Source organism: Notechis scutatus, chromosome Z, assembly GCF_049901735.1.
Source record: "Notechis scutatus isolate UNSWTSFEM ecotype Mainland chromosome Z, rNotScu1.2, whole genome shotgun sequence".
Classification (NCBI taxonomy): domain Eukaryota; kingdom Metazoa; phylum Chordata; class Lepidosauria; order Squamata; family Elapidae; genus Notechis; species Notechis scutatus.
In genome coordinates, this window is record NC_142025.1 from 26,006,389 (window position 1) to 26,031,600 (window position 25,212).

Here is a 25,212-nt window from a genome sequence, read left to right on the forward strand (position 1 = left end):
ATCTTAAACTCAAACAGCAGATTGCGATAGATTTGACAAAATGGGGAAACTTACAATTATCATTGAACGGGAGAATATCTACAATTAAGATGAACGTATTGCCTAGAATTATATATTTATTCCAGACAATTCCAATCTGACTAGGGAAAGAGTTTTTTGAAGATTTAAATAGAATTGTGCTGAAATATATTTGGCATGGCAAAAAAGCAAGAATAAAATTAAAATTGTTACAAGATGCAAGAATAAGAAGGTTTGCCTTGCCTAACTGGGAGTTGTATTACCAAGGAACAAATTTGATGTGAGTAGAGGAATGGATAACATTAAGGAACAATAGACTATTGATCTTAGAAGGGCATGACTTGCTGTTGGGATGGCATGCCTTCCTTTGGTATTAGGGAACTAAAACAGAGGGGTATTTTAGAAGACATATTCAAGAGGCATTGTTTTGGAATTGGGAGAAGATAAAAAGACAATATTATTTTAAAATTCCATTATGGATATCTACTATTGAAGCTTTTCCTTATCCAATAATATATAAAAAGGAACAAACAGTTAGATATGGTGAGATATTGAATGAAAAGGGTGAACTTAAATCTATGCAAGTGTTGGAAAGAACAAGGTGTAAAAATGAACTGGTTTTCATATTTTGCAAATACAATCCAGATTTGATAAAGATGTTAAACAGAGAAGGTATTTATGATAAGTTGACAGATTTGGATAAAATTTTGATGGGTACTGAAGAAAAGGTAATTAAAAAACTTTATGGACACTTATTAGAATTTAAATTGGAGGAGGAACAAGTTAAAGAAATGATGATTGCTTGGGGGAAAAATTTTGTATATGGGATTGATTTAGAAAAATGGCAAAAATTGTGGTCTCAAAATTATAAAATGACAATGTCAACTGTATAAGATGTTTTACAGGTGGCACCTACCCCCAACGAGAATTGTGAGAATGTTTAAGAACAAATCGGATAAATGGTAGAAATGTCATCAGATACCTGGTTCATATTACCATATGTGGTGGACATGCTCAGACGCAAAGAAATATTGGACTAAAATCCACACATGGTTGGAACAAAGAGTTGAAATATTTGATTGTAAATGTATTAACAGTGGCTAGGATTGTATTGGCTAAGAATGGGAAAAATTATAAAATACCTATGCAGGAGGAAGTTATTAAGAAAATTATGGACTGTGCTGAAATCAGTAAATTGACATTTGAAATTAGAGAACAAGAAGATAAACAATTTTATATGACATGGGATTTGTTTTATCAATGGTTGGACAAAAAGGCATGGTAATGTAATTGACTAGATAATTCTGTGATAGAAATTTAATAGATTGATATAAAACATAATATAGACATATATATATAACCATTGGTTGAAAGTATAACATAAATTTTAAGATAAAACTTGGAACATCTCGTATAAAATGATGGAATAAATACTACAGTTTAGTCATGGATGATTAATAACTGATAAATATATAAGCATATGTTAGTTTCACAATGTGAAAAATTGTATAAACTGTGAGTAAATGACTACAAAAGGATAGCACAAAAGATTTGTAACCAACTGGCACACTGTATGCATATAAAATGGAAGATGGCTTTATGTTTTTATGTTTTGTATGTGTATGTCTGTTTTTAAAAATAAAAGTTCTTTTTTTTAAAAAAAAAAAAAAGACTCAATTCAGATTAGAAAGGAAATTAGGATATAGTGATTTGAATGTAAAGAAAACGCTATCTCCCCTGGTACCATTGACCAAGATTTTCTGGACGAATAGCAATTCCATCTTTTGGGACATTAATTTAAATGCCACAAATATCCCACTGCCAATTCTTCCAGATATTGGATCAATGCTTCAATAGTGTTTACAGCTCAGCCAAAGACGACAAGCTAACACCCCTCTATAAATCAATGGGAGACCTCTCCCAATAACTTCTTACATATGTTAAACAGCAGTAGGCAGAGGAGGCATTAAGAACTCAAGAATAACATGTAAATTAATAGATTTTTTTAGTTCTCTTTCCTCTGTTAAAGATCAAAGAGGACTAAAAAGTCTATCAATTTACGTGTTAATAATTTCCAATCCTTAAATGATATACATTCCTTACAATGTTTTCTTTTAAATTTTATTTTTTTAAAAACAAGAACATTTTATCTCTAAATTAGGACTTGCGTTAAACCACAAGTTTATATTTTTAAAAAAGCCTCGTTCTTATTAATATGTGGTAGGAAGCAGAAAATTGAAAGATAACTAAAGCATTGGGTACTGTCATTGTGTTTTAAGCTGGGAGTATGAAAGATTCTTTTTCTGGGCTCTCATCACTAGACTAAAGAAAATCCACAAAAAATGTCCACACATAAGACAAACATAACAATATTGAAACATGTTTACACTTAAATAATGCCACCCAAAGTTACTCTGAGATGAGAATACCAAATAATAATTTATAATTTAAAAGTAAAATCTCCCTTGAGTCAAGTTAGCAGTAAGTATGGACGTTGCCACTGCTTTCTTCCAGAATTTTTCAGAAACATTTTGACACTCCACTTCAAACTATATCACTAGTATTTCCTATATTTCTCCTATCCCAGTAGGACTGACCCTACTTAGCTTTTTAAAGATTAATCAAGGTTGGCTAAGAACTGGAGCTTAAAGAGCTTAAAGACAAAAAACCAAAATAGTTTTCCTTAAGTAAGAAACCTAACAATTGAAAAAGAGAAAATATTTTTTAGGCCCAACAACTTTTCAAACAGAAACCATCACCCAAGACTAGGTATGCATGCCCCTAACTACCTCAATTCCAACTACTGCTGGCCTTAAATGCAAGCTACTCAATGCAAGAAGCCTTGTGAATAAAATACCTGAATTTCTCCTCTTACTAAATATGGCTAAATTCGACATCATATTTGTCTGTGAAACATGGCTCAATGCTTCTCTCCCTGACTCCATTACCACAGTAAGAGACTATCATGTTTACCGATCAGATCGTTAAATTCGTAGAAGAGCTGGTGTTGCTATCTTCTATAAAAAGTCCTTACATCTAAAAACATCCAAGTTACCCAGGAGCTTGCTCTTCCTGAAACCATCACCTGTGAACTACCCTTAAATATCACATTTTGATTCTTACTATGTTACAGAGCACCTGATTATGACATTGAACATGTAAACAAGCTAAATTCACTACTAACATGGGCAACATCCTGCCCACACACTTTTATCTTTCTTGGTGACTTCAATCTACCTCATATTAACTGGACCCTAAACGAATGTACAACTGAACCCATACATGCAACCTTCTACAATGCTGTTACAAATCTGGGACTGGAACAACTAGTAACCAACAATACTAGACTTAACAACTGCCTCGATTTCATCTTCTGCAATAGTTTGAATTTAATTTACGGAATACAAACTAAAGAACACTTTTCCAACAGTGACCACAATATGATTGACTTTTGTTTCAACATATGCCCACACAAAAATCATCACAATGACGTAATCCCCAATTATAACTTCAAAAAAGGCAACTATGATCTCATAGACAACGATCTCTCATCCCTTGGTTGGCAATTTCTATTCTCTGGATGCAATACTGTAGAAGACCATTACAACATATTTTTACTTGAAGTCAAAAGAGTCATCAAACTATATGTACCAACAACAACTTCCAAAAAAAAAAAAAAAAACAGATTACCCAGAACAATAAGGAAACTTCAATCCAAAAAGAGATCACTCTGGTGGAAAAACAAATCTGGTCACGTTGCCAACTTCAAAAGCCAATACAAAAATTTATGCCACCAGATAAAGACTGAATGCACCAATTATCATATTAAACACCAATTCTACGCACCAATTCCACCCATGCTTTCTACAATTTTGTAAACAACAAACTAAAAGACTCAAGGTCCATCCCACCTGATAGGACCTAATGGTAAAGACTGCAATGACGACACCATTAAAGCCAACCTCTTTAACACATTCTTTGGCTCAGTATTTGTAAACAGCAATGGATCATGCCCAGTATTTCCTAGCCGAACCACAGAAAACTACAATGATCTAATACATATCAATTTTACAGAAGACAATGTTGAAAAAGCACTACGCAATCTAAAACCATCTCTATCTATTGGACTGGATAGAATAGGTGCCTACCTCTTAAAAAAAACTATCCACTGCCATAGCAGAACCATTAAGCATAATCTTTGAAAAATCTTTCAGGACCAGCTCCTTGCCAAAACTATGGTCACAAGCCACGGTCATCCCCATCTTCAAAAAGGGAGACCCCAGCCTAGTTGAAAATTACAGACCAATCTCCTTATGCTGCATCACCTGTAAAGTCATGGAATCAATTATTAACCAATCCATTATCCTCCACTTAGAGACAAACAACCTACTCTCCAATAAACAATTTGGTTTCAGAAAAAAACTATCCTATAATCTGCAACTCTTACACTGCAAAAACATATGGACTACCTAACTTGATCAGGGCAAAACAATAGACGCAATCTACATAGACTTGTGTAAAGCCTTTGATTCAGTGGTACATGACAAACTACTCCTAAAACTAAAATCTTACGGTATCTCTGGACACCTGCATAACTGGATAGAAGCATTCCTGTCAAACAGACAACAAATGGTCAAAATTGGGAGTGTCCTATCAAATTCTGTACCTGTCAATAGTGGTGTCCCCCAAGGCAGTGTTCTAGGACCAACTCTCTTCATACTCTACATAAATGACTCTGTGATCATATTAAGAGCAACTGTGTTCTCTTCGCTGATGATGTAAAGCTGTTCAATACTATAGACAATACTGCTACCCTTCAAAAAGATCTTGACTAAGGAACTTCCGGTTTGGGTTTCTTCAGCGAGACTGAAATCCACTATTGTGCATGGTTTTGATCTGTGCTCGCCGCTGGAGTGCCCCGATCCTTAGGATTCGGGGCTGAAGCCATCCTGTAGAGGTGGTGAAGAGGGGGGGAGATTGCTAGCCGAGTGGAGGGGAGCCGCATCTCTCCTCCTTGCCTGGTGTAAACTCCCTTTCCTGAAGGCAGTTGCAGCAGTGGTCAGAAATGGCCATCTCAAAGAAGAACCCGACTGGCTAAGATTGTGCAGGAGGAAGACAAAGAGGAAAGCAGGACAGATCGGGCTAAACAACAGAGAACATCTAAGCAAAGTACCCTGAATCTAAAAGTACTTAGAGGGATACTTCTGAAAGAAGATTTTTAAGCAGTAAAGGAGAGAGAAAAGGAGGTTAAAAACCCTTTTTTAACTTTTATATTGATAATTACAAATGATACAGGAAGAAATTTATGTTAATCTATTTTGACACTAATAGGCAACTTTAAGCTGAAATTTAAGTGTCAAAAGGAGAATAAAGTTTTTTTCTGGTCATTTTAAAGCCCTAAAAAGGAGAAGAGTGGAGGCAAAAGGGTGGAACTTGGAATAATGAAAAAATGGAGTGCCACCTGGAAAAATAAAGAGGATTAACAGTGAAACTTTGAAAAACTCCCAAGGATACATTGTAACTGAAATCTTATTAAAAGATACAGTAACCCACGGAAAGGAAAAGTAAAGGAAAGAAACAAGAAGGAACAGTCTGGGATCATTTGGTGATTTAAAAAAAAGTTGTTGGCATTGGTTTTTTCTTTCTTTTTCTGTTTTTACTTAAAGTCAATTGGGTGGTTGTTCAAAAGTGTTTAAAATGCCATCACTCCTGGAGGAATTGAAGATGAGTCTTAAAAAACAGAAAGAAGATGCAGAAAGGGGAGGAAGATCCTTTGGCTTCGTATTTGAATTTTTTGAAATGGAGATCCTGAACTATGAAAAGCAAAAGGAAAAGCTTCAAGAGCAAGAAGAAGGGCGGGACAAAGAAGAAGCCATTTTCAATGATCAAATAATGCAAAGTGTGGTAAAAAGGGGGAAAGGAGTTAAAAGTTTGAGATCAAGGAAACAGCCAAAAAGAAAAATAGTCTGAAAAAGAAGTATAACAGCAAGGAGAAGCAGAAAAGAAAACTACAGAAGGGAAAATTAGAGAGAGAAGGGTATAAAAAAAGGATGAGAAAAAGAGGGGGAAGATAGAAAGGGTTAAAATAACTTGTGAGGGGAAAAAGAAGGAACTAAGAAAAAGGGGAAACGTACTAGGATTAAAGGTATTTGCTCAGCTAGAAAACACAGACACAATGGCTAAATTAAGTTAAAAGTGAGGATTCTGCAAAGGTACAAAAGATAGTGTTGTGACAGTAGAATACTGTAATGAGTTAGAAATGAAATAAGTAAATAATCTATGAGATAAAACTGTATTGTTATGTAATGGTATGTTTATTTATAATTAATGCAATAATAAAGAAGTGAGAGAAACATTGTAATTGTTTCTAAAGATTGATAAAATATTGAAAAGAAATCTGAAAGATATATAAGGAAATTTATACCAGTTACTAGAATGAATTTGAATAATTATTTTGCTTATCAATAGTAAATAATTTATAAGATAAAACTGTATGACTATCCAATGGTATGTTTATTAATAATTAACGTAATAATGAAGAAGGGAGGGAAATATTTCAATTGTTCTCAAAGATTGATAAATATTAAAAAGAAACATGAAAGATTTACAAAGCTCATACCTGTACTAGAATGAATTTAAATAACTATTTTGTTTACTAATGTTTATATCTATATATTGTTTTTGCTATGTTTTTAGAATTTTTCTTTTTATGTTTTCAGGGGAAAGTACCAAGCAGAGTCTGAATGATGAGATTTACATGATATAAAATAGATATTAGAAATTTGAATGTTATAATTTTAGAATGCACAAATTTAATGTTTAATTAGATTTCATATGATAATAACAATAAGACTTAAAGGTGTTGGACTCCGATTGGCAATCATGGGGGGAATTTTGCTTTTTTAGAATGTTTTGCTTTTGTTGGAAGAGAACATATGAAATTGTAAACAAGACAGATGAAAGTATAAGTATAATGAATAAAAAGATATAGAAATTTAGGTAAAAGAAATACAATTGAATAAGAAGAAAATGAGATAACCATAAAAGAAAATTAAGAGAAGTAAAGGGAGAAATAGTGAGAAGTTGGAAAAAGAGTAATAAGATATGAAGTTGAATACATAAGATGAATATGTGTTCTGTCTCACCTTCTTTTCCAAAAGATGAAAGAGTACAAACTCACACAAACACAGGCAGGCAGGCTGGCTCGGACTTCACAGAGTTAATTCTTTGGAACTGATAACGTCCTTGGCATTCCAACATGCTCTGCCTGCCAAGTCCGAACTGATAACAAGTAAAAAGCTACTTACAGACAATTACAAGGCAGACCACAAAAATCATTCACAAAGAAAACCTGAAGTAAGCTTAAACTTTGTCCCATACAAAGTTCCAGCCAACAACACACCCACTTTTATCCCCTGTGGGGTATGGCTCAATGACTCAGCTCACTCTCTGACCCTCCCACGCCTCCTACGTTGCTGCTCATGTTTCTCCCTACGACGCTGCCTAGGATCAAGCCAACATTCTTCCTCTTGACTCCCTGTCAAGGGCTGCTCCAATATGCCCTCCTACTGATTAATCTCAGGCTGTTCCTCTCGGCTGTCCGATGAAACCTGAGGCATTATCAGGGAGGAAGGCATTGCCAGAGAGGAAGGTCCTGGGGAGGAAGGCATTCCCAGTTCCTCCTCCTCATCTTCCAAGTCCTCTTCCTCTAACAGCACAGGCTCGGGAATCAGAGCCACAACAAATATGTATATGAAATTGTGTCTGTATGGAAATGTGATAACCCGGAACCATGCTGTACTCAAATAAGTTGTTTTATTTGTTTTGTTAAAACTCAATAAAACTTTATTTTTTTAAAAAAAGATCTTGACTGTATCAGAATGGTCAAACTTCAAATCTCAACAAATAAATGCTCTCTCTTACATATTGGCAAAAAAAATTAGAAAATAAAATACAAACTGAATAGTCAAGACCTTGTTGATGATCCAAGCTCTGTAAAGGACCTTGGAATACTCATCTCTAATGATCTAAGTGCTAGAGCCCACTGTAACTACATAGCCAAAAAGGCATTAAGAGTTGTTAATCTAATCCTACATAGCTTTTTCTCTGGTAATATCACACTACTAACTAGAGCATACAAAACATTTGCTAGACCAATACTCGAATACAGCTCATCAGTCTGGAACCCACATTACGTATCTGATATTAGCACGGTTGAGAAAGTCCAGAAATATTTCATAAGAAGGGTTTTCCACTCCTCTACTCGTTGTAGAATACCTTATGCCACCAGACTTGAAATTCTAGACCTAGAAAACCTTGAATTACACCGTCTTCGGTCTGATCTAAGTATGGTATATAAAATCATACATTGCAATGACTTACTTGTCAATGAATACTTCAGCTTCAGCCATAACAACACAAGAGCACACAATAGATACAAACTCAAGGTTAACCACACCAAACTTGACTGCAGGAAATATGACTTCAGCAACAGAGTGGTCAATGTCTGGAATCCTCTACCCCAGGGGTCCCCAACCACCAGTCCGCAGACTGGTACCGGTCCGTGGAACAAGTCCTACCGGGCCGCTGGCTTGCTGGCGCCGCCATCTTGTTTTGATGAAAAAGTGCTTCGGTGAGCTTTTCCGGATAGAAAGCTCATCGGAAGCACTTTTCATCAAAACAAGATGGATGGCGGCGCCCAGCTGATGTCGGTACCGGGCCGCGCCATAAAAAAGGTTGGGGATACCGGGCCGTGGCGTAAAAAAGGTTGGGGATCACTGCTCTACCCGACTCTGTGGTTTCTTCCCCAAACCCCCAAAACTTTAACCTTAGACTGTCTACTATTGACCTCATCCCTTTCCTAAGAGGTCTGTAGGGGGTGTGCATAAGCGCACCAACGTGCCTACCGTCCCTGTCCTATTGTTTCTTTTATTTTTCTTATATGTACTCATTTCATGTATTCATAACTATGTATATACTTATGCCTATTATCTTGTAAGCGATTGACAAATCAAAATCAATTGAATAAATAAATAAATATTGGAAATATTACAGCTATTAAAAAAAAGTAAAATGAAGTTGTTTTTGACCACATTCTCCTCTATCCTGTTTTTAATTTCATAGCCTTCCCATCTCATATTTCTATGTATGCTTCTGCTCTGCTCGTGATTATTTCTAAGGGCAAAACCAAAACAACTGAAGCAATCATTCAAAATATTTCAGCAATTAAAAGTGGAAATCTTTTTTTATTCATTGCCTCATTGTCTTACCAGTGAAAACCTAATTAAATAATTAAAAAACTAATAATTCCTTTAATGATTTCAAAATGATTAAAAATCCAAAAATGCCTACAGCTATGATAACAGCTCTGCTTTATTTGATAGAAAGTTATAATCAGTTAAAATGTTTTACAACCAAGAATTGTCAATTCAGCTCATCCAGAGGTTTTCCTTGACAAACCTTTTTTTTAATACTGTAATTATCAAAGACAATTCAATGCATCCAGGAAAAGAACAACCTATCTATCTGAAATTCCTTTTCTAGGCTTAAATAGCAGTTCTGGCAACCAATGAAACAAAATACAGATACTTTATGATGTTGCATACAACTGATGAGTTTGATGATACAACTGATGAAGCACTTATCCAAAGCACTGCATAATATTTGTATATAATTGAAGATATTATTACTACCATCTAAGAGAAAAATGCATATTTATTTGTTTTACTTACTGGTACATGCTGCCATGTTCTATATGCTATTGTACAAACAAACAAACAAACAAACAAACAAACAAACAAACAAACAAATAAATAAATAAAATAATCAAATGGCAAAAAATCCTTGAAATTATAAAAATGTTTCATAAACTATAACCAGAAGCAATAATGATAATTTAATAGATCTTAAATAGACATTCAAATTAAATAAAAAGGTAAAACACTGTACTCATGCATCTCTGAATCTGCGCAATTACTCTAGTGTTAATTATGTGAAAGAAACATAACAATGCTAAGAATGACCTGGCTTGGATGTATACAGTGAAATTTTAATTTGTTGGAACAATTGGGAAGAGAATGTCCATTATTCAATTGGAAAATATATCACCTGCATGCTGTCCACAAGTTATAGTTAAGATGGTGGCAAAAATACTGTGACTTAAATTCTGCAATCTGCATAAAAACAGGCAGAGCTTTGATCATCTTACTGAGGCCATCAACTAGAAGGTGTCAAACTCACAGTCGTCATGGGGTCACGTTTTGTGACTTTTTGCCCCTTCACTAAACCAGGCATGGGCAGCACGTGATGCATCCAGGCTGATGACTGTGAGTTTGACAGCCCTGATCTAGAGTTTTATGGCTTTATAGAGATAGCTATAGGTAATAGCTATACCACTTTATAGTGCTTTATAGCCCTCTCTAAGCAGTTTACAGAGTCAGCATATTGCCCCCAACAATTGGTCATTTTACCCACCTCGGAAGGATGGTATAAGCATCAGACTTTTCCCTTTCAACCGATAAGAATGAATTACTGAAAGCTAGGTATTTCAAAAGGAATTCTTTATTGAAAGGAAGTGATCCAGATACTAGTCAAAGCAGAATCTAAGATGCTTCCAGGCATACAGTAATAGATAAAGGGAGTTAGAACCCTCCCCTTATTCTGATGAGGATTTAATCAAACAAAGAGACAACATGTTAATTCCCTCCCCTTTTCTGGGAACATATCTTAGAAAAGTTTCCTAGGAAGTTTCTTTCAGAGCTGGAATTTTTATGGTCCCTTCTCCTCTTGCTATTTCTCCAAGAGTTGACAAGTTTCCAGAGATCTGGCTCCAGTCTCCAAGTTGTATATCATGTGCAAGTTATACAGATTCAATACAAGACTTAAGATATTCAGGTTACATCAAAAAGGATTACTTGTACCAACTTCTCCCCCTTCTTCTTCCATTGAAGAATGGCAGATACACGGATCTGACAGATGGAAGGCTGAGTCAACCTTGAGCCTGGTGAGATTCAATCTACCAAATTGCAGGGAGCTGGCTGCAGCAGAAGTAGCTTGCAGTATTACACTCTAACCACTCACCACCGAGGCTCCTATTTATGCTACAGATACTCCTGAGTGGCACATTTATGCAAATTATATAAATAAAATGGAATGCTGTCCTTTTCCTCTGAAATCTATTGCATAAAATCAAGGTTTCATTGAGTTTATCCTTCTGTTCCTTATCATCTTACTTTCTATCATGAGACTTTTGATTTTATGAAACAGATTTCAGAGAATGGAATTCCATTTTATTTATATAACTTACATATGTCCCAGAGGTGGTATTCAGCAGATCCTGACCAGCTCTAGAGAACCAGTAGTGGAAATTTTGAGTAGTTTGAAGAACTGACAAATACCTCTTCTGACTGGAGATTTTACAGTATTCTTCCCCTGCCACGGCCACCAAGCCATGGCCACAGAACCGATAGTAAAAAAATTTGAATCCCACCACTGATATGTCCCTTGGAGAGATTTATAAGTTTCACATTTATTTCCAATTAAGTTCTAAATTCTAAACCTAATAATTACTATTCAAAGCATAATTTAGGGCATTCTAACAAGATTCTGACAGAATTTCTGGGCTGTAATTCCCCTTACTACTTCAATCAATATTTTTGGATTTGGAAAATGCTATCTCAAAATAAGCAAAAGTCATAAATGACATTGCATTATTTGTTTGCATAAATGACATTTAATACCAACTCTACAGTATATAAGCTTATACACAATTACAAACTGATTCACAGAGGTTTCTACAGAAAATTTATTATCTAGATTCTTTCCAGTCATGAATTCAGAGTGAAGTATGGAATGAAAACAATCTTACTGTTTTATTTTTGATTTCTGAATTATAAATTAACTCATTTTTTTAGTTAAATTCATTTCAATCATCAAATATGAAATAATCATGAGGTAAATAAATTATAACCTTCAGTTATTGGCGAATGTTATCACTGGTAGATGAACCCCAATAGCATAAAGTAATATACCGTATTTTAAATAATTCAAAAGAATCCTTCAAGAATACTCACTGTGAAACAGTAAACTTTTTATCACGTAATAAATTAATTTCTTCATATGGAAACAAGAATCATTTCTTTGCAAGTCTTTTATTTTTAACTTGTATAATTTTATTGAAATAATTAAATTCTGTATCTCTTAAAAGGCATTACTAAATTATTTTCCCTCTAGAATGTATACCGTTGGATTTTTATTCCATTTAAAATGTTTGTTTTTTACATTTGACCAAAAACACAGAGGATCATGGCTTGCAATATGTATCAAGTGCTAGTGCAAAAAGTTAGAGCTTCAGCAGACCCTACAATATTATAAAGAATGAATGTCCAATGTTATTATTTATTATTTCAAAAACTATGACACATTAACACTCTGTGCAGCATTACAAAATTAAATAAATTCTTCATACCTTCTGGGTAGAAATTTTTCCATGCCACTGTTAATACTTTATGTATTAACATAAAGAAAGACTAGAGAGCTATTATGTATTAACATAAAGAAAGACTAGAGAGCACAGTAGCACACTCCAAGGAAGACTAGAGAGCACACTAGTTCATTAATGGAGTGGGAGAATCAATTGTAAAATGGAAAAGGCTGAATGTGGTCATAATTCAAAGAGATGAATACAGTACATTCCATTATGTTGTAATCAGTTTCTCCCTTTCATCCTATAAGCTCCAATAGCTTATTCTAATTTGGAAAATGAACAATTTCATCTCTTCACTCTTTCCTGAATAGAACGAGAAATTCAAATGTGCTGAAAACAGTTTGTACTTAACATGGCCTTTGGCACAGATATTAGTGAAGTTGCTGGCCATTTTTCTCCTTAATAAGAAAAACATTCAAATGCTACTAATATTACTGCCTTAGCAAAGTGTACAGAAATATGAGGCTTGCCTTGACATATTGGAACATTTATCAATAGTGGATTTTATTTCTATTTATTATAGTTGTTCTCTGGATAGGATAGGGGCAGCATATACTGAAGTCTCTTTTAATATCTTTCCACAAATAATACAGTTACTGGATTCTGGAATAGATTCTTCTTTAAATTTTAAACTATTTTAATTTATTAAATATTTAATAAAGACAGTGAGGCAAATATCACAGTTAGGAGAGAGAAAAGGTAATTCATTCTTTGGGTGTTATTTTCTATACTTATACTTGAAAATTTGTATGTGACAAATTTATTATATTTCATTCTATAAGAATAGTAGGGCTAATATATATCTGAATAATTCATAATAAATTACTTTGATCTTTCATTTAAGATGCATGTGCATCTTTTTCACTTTCTTTTTAAACATGGTCATTAATCAGATCCCCTGTGCCCAAAAACTAAGCATAAACTAGGCCTGCAACCTTAAATACTCAAAGAGCCATTTGGACCTGTTTCTGACAGGAAAAAAAACAACACCAGGAGCCACAAAACCTGGCTGGGCATGATCAACTCGATGTCACTCCCTCTCACCCAGTCACATGACCCCCTAGCCATGCCTACCCAGCCACAAAACCCTTCTTTCTCTCATCTTCCCCTGTCTCCCTCTCTTTCCCTGTATCTCTCTATGTCTCTCTCTCCCCCCTCCCCCTCTGTATCTCTCTCTCTGTATCTCTATCTCTTACCCCTCTCTCTGTATCTTTCTATGTCTCTCTCCCTCCCTCTCCCTCTCCCTCTCCCTATCTCCCTCCTCTGTATCTCTCTCTGTATCATTTCCCCCTTCTCCCCCTCTCTATATGTCTCTATCTCCCCCTCTATCTCCCACCCTTTTTCTCCCCTCTCTCTCTCCCTCCCCCTCTCTCTGTATCTCTCTCCCCCTCCTCCCTCTCTTCGCCCTCTCTCTCCTGCTCTTTCTCTGTATCTCTACCTCTCCTCTCTCCACCCTCTGTATCTCTCCCTCTCTCTGTGTTTCTCTCTCTGTGTGTCTATGTCTCTCCCTCCCTCCCTCTATCTCCCTCCCCCCTGTGTGTGTGTGTGTGTGTATTTCTCTCTGTCTCTGCATCTCTTTTCTCACCCTTAGAAAGCCGAAGCTGGGCCAAGCCAATGAGTTCTCCTTGGGGCTCTTTGCTATTCCTTCCCCCACCCTTCTTTTTGGAAATCTGGGCTGGCTGAGGAACGAACGCAAGCCATGGCAGAGGCTTCCCTCCTCCTCTTCCCCCCTCATACTCCTCTTGTGACCCTGCTGTGCCGGGGCCAGGAGGGTATGCAAGAGCAGGGCGACCCTCCTCAAGTGAGCAGTCTGGCTCGGGCAAAGAGCAGCAAAGGTGCTGAAGCCACTCACTTAAGAAGAGTCTCCCTGCTTGTGCACACACTCCCAGCCCTGCCACAGGTGGCCAGGGGGGTCGCAAAAGAAGGGCAAGGAGGAGGAGGAGGAGGGAAGCCTATGCCATGGTTTACGTTTGTTCCTCGGCCATCCTGGATTTCCAAAAGGAAGAAAGAAAAAGAGTAATGAAGAACCCCAAGAACAGCTTGCTGGCTTGGCCCAGCTTTGGCTTTCAGAGAGAGGGGGAGGGGGGAGGCAGGGACGGATGGACACACACACACACACACACACACACACACAGAAAGAGAGATACGAAGAGAGAGAGAGAGGCCAGCGTTGGTTGTGGCCAAATCAGCCAGTGTCTTGAGGCACAGAGCAGCTTGCGCATCTCTCCAAGCAACCGAAGCACGCCCAGCATCAACAAGGGCCAGAAGAAACTCCAGCAAGAGCGAGGCGCTGGAGAATCAGCCCCGGCTGATTCTCCATCTCCCGCCATCGCCCTTACCTTCTCAGGCCAGGCAAGGGAGACGAGGGAGAGGGGCAGGGCCAGCCAGTGATGGGACAGGGAGCCACAGCAGAGGGTCCAAAGAGCCACATGCAGCTCTGAATCTGCGGGCTGCCAACATCCGAGCTAGGCAAAAATAGAATTATCAACCTGACTATCCACAGAAATTCTTTAATAAAAATGCTGCATACTAACCAAGATAATTCATACTTTCCAAACCACTGGATAATGTTGATAAAGTTGATAATGTTTACCTAACCCTGTTAAGAAAAATACATTTATATTAAACTGTTACAAAATCAAACTCTTTTTCTAAATGATTTTATTCAAAGTAATTGGTGAAAAAGAAACAATATCATACAACTATGTATTGGTAATTCATGTAAATTACCAATACAACATTATTTTAATGAATCTTTCAGGGACATTTAGCACAAATATACTTTATTATCATCAAAAAATGCTAAAAAAAATAGGGATGTAAAATTTTTAAAATTTTTATATTTTCCTATTCTAATGAAGTTGTTTGCAAGAACCCCACAACTGGTAATTGTTTGTTCACCTTTTACAAATTCTAGGTATTATTCACATCCAATAAAAAGCAATATTATTTGTGTAATCTCGTATTATTTATTTCTTTAACCATTTTTGTATATCACCCCAATCTATAGATTTGGGGTAGTATATCAAAGACTTTTTTAAAAAATTACTAACACATCCCAGATGGCTATCCCTAAAAAAACAAACAAACCCAGTTAAAAGCATCATGCTTTCTTAATTTAATATAAACTAATTTTATTTTGATAAAAAGGAAGATATGGAGGGAAGGGAGATGCAATGAAACACTACACACATGTGGACAGATAGATGGGAGGAGGGAGGGGAATGGGGAGGAGGAGAGGGAAAGAGAAAGAAAGAGGGAGAGAAAGAGAGGGAGCGATGGAGAAAGTGATGGAGGGATGGAGAAAGAGATATTCAGGCTTAATATAATAGCTATTCATTGCTAGGCTGAATTTCTGAGCATTATTTAAGCATTTAACATTTATCAGAAGCTTGCTTTTGTAAGCATAAGGAGAACTGGCTAATCAAATTCCACTCTGATTGACTATCCAGTTTTATTGGACTATAGCTCTATAGTGACACTAATTTTATCAAACAATTAAAGAAGGAAATCCGCACTAAGAGGATATTAGCCTGGCTATTGCTTTCCCCCAGATTTAATAAAGCTATTACGAGAAACAAGGCTATCAGCTACAAGTTAATATATTAAGGGAAATTGTGGAATTCATATACTGTTTCCAAAACCCATATGAATAAATATACATTTAACATTTCAAGTCAATCTTATTTCTCCCTCTTTTCATTGCAGAAAAATGCAAATGATTTGAGGTTACATATAAAAATCAAAATATAAGCCATTCTTTATTCTTCATTGAAATACCTATTTGTGAAACCTAACCATGATAAAGTATTAAAATCTGTTAACAATATTAGATGGTCTTTCTGTTTTACTGATTTTCATTCTTTGATTTTGTACTTTTGTTTTGAATTTTGTAAATAATCTGAGTTCTTCTATAGTTTAGTTTTTGAAGGTGTGCTGGCTTCAAGTCAGTATAGTCTCCTGGCAACTACCTGGACAAATCCCTGCAATTTTCTTGGGAAGATTTCTGCCTCGCCCACGCCCAGTTTAGCAAAGTGGAAAAAAAGTCCACTACATCACATGATGCTGCCATGACAATGTGGTTTTGACACCCCAGAGCTAAGGTAAATCAGATATTTATTCATAAGCAGGCAGAGCCCATGAATAAGTCTATGTAGAACTCTCCAAATGATGCTGAAACTTCTACCTCAATATGCTAGCAGGAGAATTCTGGCAATTGAACTCTACATATCTTAAAGTTGTCAATATTCAGAAATACTGTTCTACTTCCTGTTGGAATTGAAAAAGTTAAAGGCTATACTGCTAGCTGTTTGAACTCTGACCTTCCAGAGCAAATTTACATTCAATTCTACAAATGAGAAAATTGCACCTTTGTTGCTTTCTGCCTCCCCCCTTCGCCTCCCGAAACAATTTCTTCATTCTTGCCTTCCCTCATAAGCTTTTATTTTGGAAAAATGATTCTGAACTTACAAAATTTTTATGTAATGACACGAGTCTCTACCAAAAATAGTGACTTCTCACAGTTGCTAACATTTCTCACCAAAGTAATTGAAGAATTTTCTGAAAAGCGAGAAGAAACGAAGTACAAAAAACCCCATTTAAATATTCTGGAAATCTAACATACTATATACAAATAAATAAAGAGCATTAATTTTACTCTGAAGTACACATAATAATGGCGGTAGGAATTGTGCTAGGGCAGGCTTGGAAGATGTCTACCATTCCGTCTGGTGAAGTTATAATTCGTAAAATCCTGGAATGTGCAGAGATGGATAGACTCACATTGATATTCAATGATAAGGAAGATTCAGAATATTACTCGATTTGGAACATTTGATATCAATTGGTAGACAGTAAAACATGAGAAATATAGATTAAAAGAGGAAATAAAGTTGGCATATTGGTATACAGGTAGGACCAACAAGAAACTGTTGAAATCAAGAAACTGCCAGAAAACAGAGGTTTATGTAAATATTTATATTTAATTTATAATATATATGTAGTTATACTTATATTGTATACTGAAAAATATATAACATATCTTCTCTTATGCTTATGGAATAGAGTGCACAGTACATAGACTATAATAACGTAAATTTACCTCTGATTTTTCTCTTTTTAGATACATATATGTACTTAGTGTTAATATGACATTTTTCTCTTTTGAACCAATGATCTATATGCATGAATCACTTGTTATCAATATTATTAAGGCACTGTGAATTAGTATTACAAGTACTATGAATCACTGTCAAGTATTAATTGTATGTATTGTATTTATTGTACTGTCAAAAAAATGATGCTGAAAGATATTGACACATCTTATATTAGAGAAATCTTGTAACAAAAAAAATAATATTTTGAATTTTTGTAAACTTTTTAATAATTTAAATTTCAATAAAGTATTTTTTAAAATTTTTAAAAAATAAAATTTTTTACTCTGAAGCATTTTGTTAGCAATTGAAGTCTTTATAGAATCTCCCCATTATATTTGAATAAAAAATGCATCTTGCCTCTATATGGCAATGGCTGATATTTGTCATTAAGTAGGTAATGAATTGCTTACTTTGATGCAAACAAACTATAAATGAAAAAAAATTAAAATATCAAAATAGTTATAAAATTGACATTATAGCCATTATGACAAATGAAAGCAGGTAAATCTTGGACCTAATGCTATACACAAAAATAATTGATTTTTCTCTGATTACTGCTTAGGTGATCAGAGTGTATTAGGTATTAGTTGTCTGCTTGCACTGTGTTTTATTAATGATCCAAATCAGACATCCAGTTTGGAAATCAATGCTTACTTCATCATTTTTCTTTGAAAGCTTCTATTATTTGCAATTGATTTAACAGAAATGAAAGGATTACCATTAACAGAAGCAAACTGCTGACACTTCGAAGATGAATTATTGAACTTTCTGAAAGTGAATTAACTGAACCATCATCAAGAGCATTGTTTGACATCTCCCCCACTAAAGCCAACATATTTGCAGAAGCCACAATTGAAACCAGCCCCACAGTCACATTTCTTAACTAAAAATCACATAAATAATTAAATAAACAAAAAGGAATAATAATTTAAAATCTATCTGCCTTCATTAATTACCAGGGTCTTATTAAATTCACTTTAAAAAGCAGGTTTTTAAGGTTACTTAAATATTTGAATATATAATTATTGCAGGAGAAAGATACATATTTTACATAAGCTCATTAATTTTTTTTTCTGCAGCTAAAAGACAGAAAAACAAAGCACCAAGAAGTAGGTATGGGTCAATTGAAGTTTTATAAAAAGAAAGCAATGTAAATATTCCTGTTACAATAGTGGTGTCATGTAAAATACAATTTACAAATAGTCCTTTGGTTATGACCATAATTAGGACCAGAATTTCCGTTGCTAAGCAAAGTGATCATTAAGCAAAATATCACCATGCCAGGCCAGCAGCAGAAGACAAAGAAAGTCATCTTAGGGTGCTGACAGGAGGTGCAGAAAGGGTAGGTGGTAGAATGCAGGGTGGCGAAAAGAGCAAAGATGAGAGAGCTCCCAGAGGTCACTGTAATAGCATTGCCAAAAAGGCATTAGGAGTTGTTAACCTAATTTTGCGAAGCTTCTTTTCCGGTAACATTGAATTGCTAACTAGGGCATACAAAACCTTTGCCGGACCAATACTTGAATATAGCTCGTCTGCCTGGAACCCACACTGTATATCAGACATTAACACGATTAAGCGGGTTCAGAGGTATTTCTTGAGAAGAGTACTCCACTGCTCTACTCACAATAGAATTCCCTATGCCTCCAGACTTGAAATTTTGGGCTTGGACAATCTGGAACTGCACCGCCTGCAGTCCAATCTAAGCATAGTACACAAAATTGTCTGCTACAATGTCAACGACTTCTTCAGCTTCAACCACAATAATACACAGGTAAACAATCGATACAAACTCAAGGTAAACCACTTCAAATTCGATTGCAGAAAATACGACTTCAGCAACAGAGTGGTCAACGCCTGAATGCTCTACCCAACTCCGTTGTTACAGCCTCAAACTCTCATAGTTTCAATCTCAAATTGTCTACCATGGACCTCACCCCATTCTTAAGAGGTCCTTAAAGGGAGAGTGCATAAGCGCACCAGCGTGCCTACCATCCCTGTCTTACTGTCCCCATTTATTTGTATTTACTTTCTTTGTTCATGTTTATATTCATACCTATACTTATTATCTTGTACGTTTGACAAACAAATAAAATGAAAGAAAGAAAGAAAGAAAGAAAGAAAGAAAGAAAGAAAGAAAGAAAGAAAGAAAGAAAGAAAGAAAGAAAGAAAGAAAGAAAGAAAGAAAGAAAGAAAGAAAGATGGATGGAGGACAGAAAGGCAGCTGTGGGAATTCTGAAGTTGAAGCAGTTTGCGTAGGGCAGAAGCACGACCCAACTGTAAATGCCAGTCAGTTACCAAGCATCAAAATTTTGATCCCGTGGCCGCTGAGGTGCTGCAACAACCATAAACTTGAGAATGGGTCACAACTACTATTTGTTCAGGAATATCATTAATTTTGAACAACTGCTGAATGACTGGACATAGCTTAAGGACTACCTGCAATATGGTTTCATCCTTTAGATTAATACTATAAGCAAAAGCATTCAATCATAATTTCAAACAATTCTTGCTTGAAAGAATTGTTACTTCTGGAAGAGGAAAACATCACCAACACTAGTGATCTAAAGAAGACTCAAAGACTTATCTAATGTTTTGATTTCAAAATAGCCAATTTTGTACAAGTAGTTTTCTTGTATTGAAAAAATTGGTAGGAATTCTAAATTCTAAAAATTAACATGATATAAGCACTCCATCAATACAAGTTTATTAAATTCGCAATCTTGTTTGGGGCTGTGCACCTGCCTACTGATATAAAAAAAAACACCCAAGTATATTTTCATTAAAATATACATTTTTTTGCATTGTAATGTATTTATATAAATCATAACTCCCAAAATACACATGTACACACAAACACACACATGCACACTTACTCCTTATAAACACTGAATAGGAATTTATTTAATAATATCTCATTCATTACTTCAAGAGCTAATTGAAGGTCAAAGTAATTTTGCAGTATATTCACTATTTCATCAAACGACCCTTCAGTTCAAAAAGGACAAAATTTTCTGTTAAAATTTAATTGTCAGGAGAACAATTTTTCAGCAGTTTATCATGTTCAACAACAACAAAAAAAAAAACAGATACAAGCAGAAGACAAGGAAGAAATTAAAATTTCTCCAGATGCAACAGATAAGTTATCTGCAGCAATTATCAAATTAATTAAAATTAAAATTAATTATAATATTAATTAATTAATAAATTTAAGTATTATATGAAAAGAAGTGTGTCCCTATTGGTTTCATGCTCTTTGGTTTTGACTCAAATATAGTTTTGAAGTATCTATTAATAGTCTGGAATTTGGAGGAACTGCTGTAGCATTCTGTGATTTTTCGATATTTTTCCATATATCTGGAAAAAAAACTCTGGAATTTTGTGATTTTTAACAAGATTTTGCCTTCCCATCAACCCCTAAGGACGCTGCCTGAGTTTCAAATCAGTATGACATCAATAAGCACAATCAAAATAATATGAAGACAAAATAGGATTTTTCTTGATCAACAGAAAATTCAAATATCTAGGAACAACATTAACGGAAGATGGTAAAATGGACAAAGAGATTAACATACAATGCATTAAGGTCACGGTTCTGGCGGCGTCCGGTGAACTCTCGCTGGCCCCTTGAAAAAGTATTGGGACAACTTGCTCCATTCCAACAACCTAAGGCAGTACTGATCAGCACAAAGAAATGGGCGTTGGTATAATTACCTGAGAACGTCATTTCTATCTACACTGCTAGAGAGCCCAGGATGGGTTAGACCCCTCCTGATGACATCATTGAGCCAAGTCTGATCTTATATATAAAAGGCCAGCCCCTGGGAGTCTCCCCAGCTTTGGTGAAGATACTTGACAGACTTTAGTGGGTGTCTCTGAAAGCCAAACAGAATCTTAAATATTAACCTTCCTTACCAGAATCAGGACGAAACAAGGGAGGGTCTGGGCTCTCTAGCAGCGTAGATAGAAAGAGCGTTCTGAGATAATTCTACCAACGCCCATTCTCCTCAACACTTCTGGGAGAGCCCAGGATGGGACATACCAAAGCCTGCATGTCCCTGGGAGGGTCCTCGTCCGGCTAATCACTCCGACTGTGGAACCACTTGCTGAAGTACTTGTCTGCCGAAGGCTGCAGTCATAGAGGCAAAGGTATCTAGATCGTAATGTCTGATGAAAAGAGACAGGGATGCCCACGTGGCTGCTCTGCAAATCTCTTCCAGGGATACCTGGGTGGTCACGGTGCTTCTGGTAGAGTGCGCTGTCAGGCCCTTGGGCACAGGAAGAGCCACGGCTTTGTAGGCCTATGCAATACATGGCCTGATCCACCTACTCAAGGTGGGAGGAGATGCTTTGTTCCCCAAGTGCGATGGGGGGAAAGATACAAACATAGCCTCAGTTTTCCTAAACTTGGAAGGGCATTTGAGGTAAATTCTAAGCGCTCTCCTACCATCTAAGGTTGCCACTTGCGCTCTAGGTCATGGTGCGGCAAGGGGCAGAAATCTGGCGACGCAATGTCCTGTGCCCTGTGGAAGCAGGTATTAACCTTCGGGATAAAAGTGGGATCTAAACGAAGTACAACTCTATTATCATGAAAAGTGCATAGATCCTGTGGTTTGCAACCTTTCGGCGGCGGCAGGGATTCGCGACCGCGCGATCCCTGCTGCGTTCACCGCCAAGGTTCCCCCGATCCATTTGGATCTGGGGATATAGCTGCCCAAGAGGCAGCTGAAGACAGGGGATCCGCAAGGGGTTTGGGGGTGTCGCAAACCCCTCCCCAGCCGGCTAAACCCCCTTTCCCGAGGCGGAGGAACGGCGGTCAGCAATGGCCGCTAAGAAGAAAGCTGCAGCCGGACAAGCAGGTGCAGGAGGGAGGAAGCTGAAAGAAAAGTGAAAGTTGATTCTAACCGGGACAAGACGGGAGAAAATGACCTGGAATCTTGAAGGCTGCTAAGTATATATTGTTCCCTGTGAGAGTTTTAAGCTGCGAATATTCTAAAGGGGAAAGTTTTTTCTTTTGTTCTACTCTCCTTCCTAAAGTGACAGCGGAAAAACAAAAACCTTTTTGGCTGTGAGTGGGAAGGGAGAGTGAAAAAAATTAGAGCAAAATTTGAAAATAAGGAGAAGATTGCCTAGAATTACAAAGAGTTTAAAAACTTCCAAAAATATATTTGAAAAGGATTTGTGATTACTTTAACCCCAGAAAGAGAAAGTGAAGAAGAAGAAGGTATCTAAAAGAAATAGTCTGTTTGGATTGTTTGGTGACTTTGGAACCTTTGAAATTACTTCTGATTAAATCATCTGGGTGGTTGTTTGGAAAAACTTTTTCTCTACACAATGGCATCATCTATGGATGAATTGGAACTTATATATCAAAAATTTGAAAGAGAAAAACAAGGAGGGGAAGATGGTCTTGACACTATTTTTCAATACTTAGAAATGGCGGTTTATACTTATGTGAAGCAGAATGAGGATGATGGGGACAAAGAAGAAGGAGAAGCCATCTTTGATGAACAATGACTTTGACTGGAGAAGAGAAAAGCAAGAGAAAAAGGGGAAAAGGTCTTTAAGATCTGGAAAAATAGCCCAAAAAGAGAAGAATAAGGTGAAAAGGGGATATTATGTTAAGAAACAACAGAATGGCCGTTGGTCCTTACCTGACACACCATTTCTCTTCGAGCTGCGAGGATCGTCCAGATATTGGGTGGAGCTTCAGTCTCTGCTGTCGTAGGCTGAGCTTAATTTCTGAGGGAGGCCTCCTTCTTCCATCACGTGTCCAGTCCTGGCGTTCCCCCAGTTTATGCGAAGACGAGGAGACCAGGCAATCGTGCCCTCCTCTTACTAGAGTTAAAGTGCACTGGCCGAAAGCAAGACCCCCTCCAGACGGTGAAATAAACCAAAAAAGGGGAGGGGCTGGACGATCCTCGCAGCTCGAAGAGAAATGGCATGTCAGGTAAGGACCAACGCCCATTCTCCTTAGAGCTGCTCGGATTGTCCAGATATTGGGACATACCAAAGCTGGGGCCTGTCCTACGGGAGGGACACCGTCTGGTCTGTTGACTCATCAGAATCCCTGAGCACCCTCTGGAGGACCCTTCTACCGAAAGAGGCCTCCACCGCTGCGTACCTGTCAATTTTATAATGCCTGATGAAGGGCGACGGGGAGGCCCACGTTGCTGCCCGACAGATGTCAAGTATTGGGGCCTGCGTAGCCCAGGCAGCTGAGGTAGCCGCACTCCTAGTTGAGTGAGCCGTAATCCCCTTGGGCACTGGTAGGGCCTGGACCTGGTACGCCTTGGAAATGGCTGCCCTAATCCAGCGGCCTATGGTGGTCGATGTCACCTTGAGCCCCTGCGACTTTGGTTGAAAAGATATAAACATGGCCTCGGATTTACGAAAGGTCTGTGTTCATTTAATATAGATTCGCAGGGCCCGTCTAACGTCTAAGGTGTGCCATAGGGTCTCCCTTTCATGGGTTGGCCTGGGGCAAAAGTTAGGGAGGATAAGTTCTTGAGCCCTGTGGAAGACTGAGTTAATTTTTGGTAAGGGTCGAGTCGAAGGACCACCCTGTCTGCGTGGAAGACGCAAAGGTCTTTTCTGACCGACAGAGCAGCGATCTCTGAAATCCTACAAGCTGATGTGATAGCCACCAGGAATACTACTTTGTAGGACAGGAACTGGAGAGGAATCTCTCTCAGAGGTTCAAAGGGTGACTTAGTGAGAAAAGTCAGGACCTTGTTAAGGTCCCAGGTCGGATAACGGTGAAGGGACAGTGGACGTAAGTTTGTGGCCCCTTTCAGAAAGGCATGGATGCGGGGGTGGTGAGAGAGGGAGGTGACCTTTCCGCAGGAAATGACGGTGGATAGGGCTGCCACCTGACGCCTTAGTGTGTTGGGGGACAGACCCTTACTGAGGCCCTCTTGGAGGAAGTCGAGGATTTGGGCGACAGACGGTATCCTTGGGTCGATGTGGAGATTAGAGCACCACTTACGGAAAGAGGCCCAAGTGGCGTCATAAAACCTAGTGGTAGAGGGACGCCGAGATGCCAAGATGGCATTAATAACTTCATTAGAAAAATTCTCTTTCCTTAGACGTTCCCGCTCAACCTCCAAACGGCTAGTTGGAGCCATTGGGGGTCCGGGTGGAGAAGGGGGCCTTGGGACAGGGAGATCCTGTCTGCTGGTATCCTCCAAGGGGGGCGATGGAAAGACTGCGGGATCCGCAAACCAGGAGCGACGGGGCCAATAAGGAGCTACCAGGATCAGTTCCACCCTCTCATGGAGTACCTTCTGGAGGACTCTGGGGACCAGAGCCAGAGGGGGAAAGGCATATAGGAGGCCCGAGGGCCACGGACATCGCAGGGCATTGTAGTTCTCTGCCCCTGGGGTTGGGAATCTGGAAACGAACCAAGGGAGTTGGGCATTGGATGGAGAAGCAAACAGGTCTACTACTGGCAGGCCGAAAATTACTGCTGCTTCCCTGAACAGGTCCGGGTGGAGGCGCCACTCCGCCTGGTCTATGGTGGCCCTGCTCAACCAGTCTGCCCGTGTTGTCGATGCC

The 25,212-nt window shown here is 37.6% G+C and overlaps 1 long non-coding RNA gene across 1 annotated transcript in view; it reads left to right on the top strand.

Annotated features, from left to right (window-relative positions):
- LOC148128795 (uncharacterized) overlaps positions 1-23,799 on the top strand; it is a 35,312-nt gene extending 11,513 nt beyond the window's left edge. The window contains exon 2 of the long non-coding RNA XR_015746089.1: positions 23,606-23,799. This is a non-coding gene — a long non-coding RNA (uncharacterized LOC148128795). The remainder of the gene's footprint in view (positions 1-23,605) is intronic.
- The last annotated feature ends 1,413 nt before the right edge of the window (positions 23,800-25,212 follow it).